At 30.6% G+C, this 2,395-nt stretch overlaps 1 non-coding gene across 1 annotated transcript; it reads left to right on the top strand.

Moving 5' to 3' along the window:
* The first annotated feature begins 1,518 nt into the window (after nucleotides 1-1,518).
* TRNAR-UCU lies at nucleotides 1,519-1,591 on the top strand. Its single transcript has one exon. It is a non-coding gene; the product is annotated as a tRNA-Arg (tRNA).
* The last annotated feature ends 804 nt before the right edge of the window (nucleotides 1,592-2,395 follow it).

Raw genomic sequence — 2,395 nt, forward strand, 5'->3', positions numbered from 1 at the left:
TTCAAAAGTTACTATCCTACAATCCAACTCTCTACAATTTCAAGCTATAACCCCACCAACACAAATTGCTTGGATCCCCCTTGTAATTTGTTGGATACAGGAATAAACTGTATCTATCTTCATAAAGTTTTTGGTACATGGATGAAATCTGAAGCTGCATTAGGTGTTCAAAATCATGGATTGGTGAAGTTAACAGGTGACATTAATGGATGATAAGTTATATCATTGGTCAATAAATGCCTGTGTTGGCTTTTAGTTGTGACCCACAAAATGGAAATAAGAGATCCATCTAATCCACAAAGAAAATACCCTTTTGTGTATGGTGTCAGTGAACTTTAATTAAAAAGTAACAAGGCTAGTTTACATCACAAGATCAACTATTTTAAGATCATTAATTTTTCACACATGCCCAAAGAAGAATAGTGATAAGGGCTTTAGTGACCCAAAGGGTCCAAGGAAGTACTATTAAGTATATACTTATAAGACACCCAACCAACCCCAAGCCATGTACCAGAAACAAGGGACATTGGTGCATCAACCCCAAGCCATTGGCACACTTCTTGGGTTGCAGTTATTGATTGCTAATTAATCACAATTAATAATGGCTAGGTTGATCATAAGACCAAAGGGTAAACTAAAGCAGAAGATGTAGTAAATACAATGATAAAAGTCTCTTTAGAAAAGCACATGCATGGTTGCCTGAGAATACACACACACTGCCATGAGTTCTGAATGGAAACAATCAATCCACATATAAACACACTGACATCTTCACATGGTTTAACAAAAACCCTTTCTTCTTGTTTTACCCCTCATGTGAATGAGATGGTAAGAAAGTTTTTTTTTAACTATTTCATTGGTGAATTCAAGTTTCTTTATAGAAGTGTCATGAATAAGAATTGGAATCAGTGTCTTCCATCTTCATCATCAAGCATGGAAGTTCCAAGGCATATTATTTAGTCAACTACCATCTGTCATCATCTTCAATCACATTATTCAATGAACTTGAATCCAAAATCTCCATTCAAATGCAAGAAAATAAATAAATAAAATGAAACACCGCCATGTAAAAATAGAAAATTGCAGTGCTTACAACTTGTTTTCTCAGAAACTGCAAACCAAACAGTACTGACTTCATCATTTTCCAACCAACTGCTTAATTATTTCGAAGAGAAATTATAGCTTTAGGGTACCAGATGTTTGAAATGTAAAAATAAAGTGAAAAGGTTACACGAATGAGTGGGGGATGATGCAAGCAGATTCAGTGTGGCAATCTATCAAACACCTTGCGGTCATGATCAGTTTTGCATGCGCATAAAGCATCTTGTGCAGTTGTGCTTACGGTATTGACATCATCAGGATATACAAATAAATAGTGGAAATTATAGTATCTGGGGTTTGTAAAGGCTGTTTGAAAATTTCAGTTCATCGTATGAAGATATGACTACGTCATCAATGAAGGTGTCAGCTGGATTAGTTAAAGTATTAATACAGTTTGGTATAATTCAACAACAAGAAGCGCCCATGGCCTAATGGATAAGGCGTCTGACTTCTAATCAGGCGATTGTGGGTTCGAGTCCCACTGGGCGTGACTTTTTAAATTTACTTTTTATTAACATTGAAATTTACTTTAAATTTTCATAACAAAAATTTTGTGATTAATATTATCCAATGGTTAACCGCGCACGTATATTTTTTTTATCTATACTATATTATAAAGTATTTGACAAAAATTCTTAAAAATTATTTTTTATGTATGAATTATTGTATATTGATGCATATTACTTAAAATTCAATATTACAAGTAAATTATGAATAAGTACAACTTATTAAAACTCGATGTTTGAATTCGTGTAACTAACTGCGGATAAACATGATCAAATAGATAATAAATATTTCATTCTAAAATATAAATAATCTAAAATATAATTACAATAATTATCGAGTTCTAACAAAATAATTAATTATTATCTTTGTAAAAAAATTATATTATTAGACCAAATATAAAATACTTCGTTGTTGAACCTAAATTAAATTATAATAAAAAAATTGAATTAAAAAATTACACAAAAAATAGAAATTTTAAATAGTTAATTTGTTATTGATATATTTTTGTCAAATTTTTATGATATTTTTAAATTTATATTTTATTCAAAAATAAAGACGTCATCGTTTTTTCAAAATAATATAAGACTATACTATAACATTGAATGAGATAAAAAAATAAAATGAAATATTAAAATCAAAATGTATCTTGCTGAATTGCGCGAGTACCTTCTAATCCTTATAAAATGAGATAGATTGATGTATGCACAGAAACAATGTTTTTTACTAGAAACTCGTTGGTATGTCGACGTCCACCTAGGACATACAAAGATCTATTCAAATATCACTC

Source organism: Cynara cardunculus (assembly GCF_001531365.2).
Source record: "Cynara cardunculus var. scolymus isolate 2C chromosome LG 1, CcrdV1, whole genome shotgun sequence".
Classification (NCBI taxonomy): domain Eukaryota; kingdom Viridiplantae; phylum Streptophyta; class Magnoliopsida; order Asterales; family Asteraceae; genus Cynara; species Cynara cardunculus.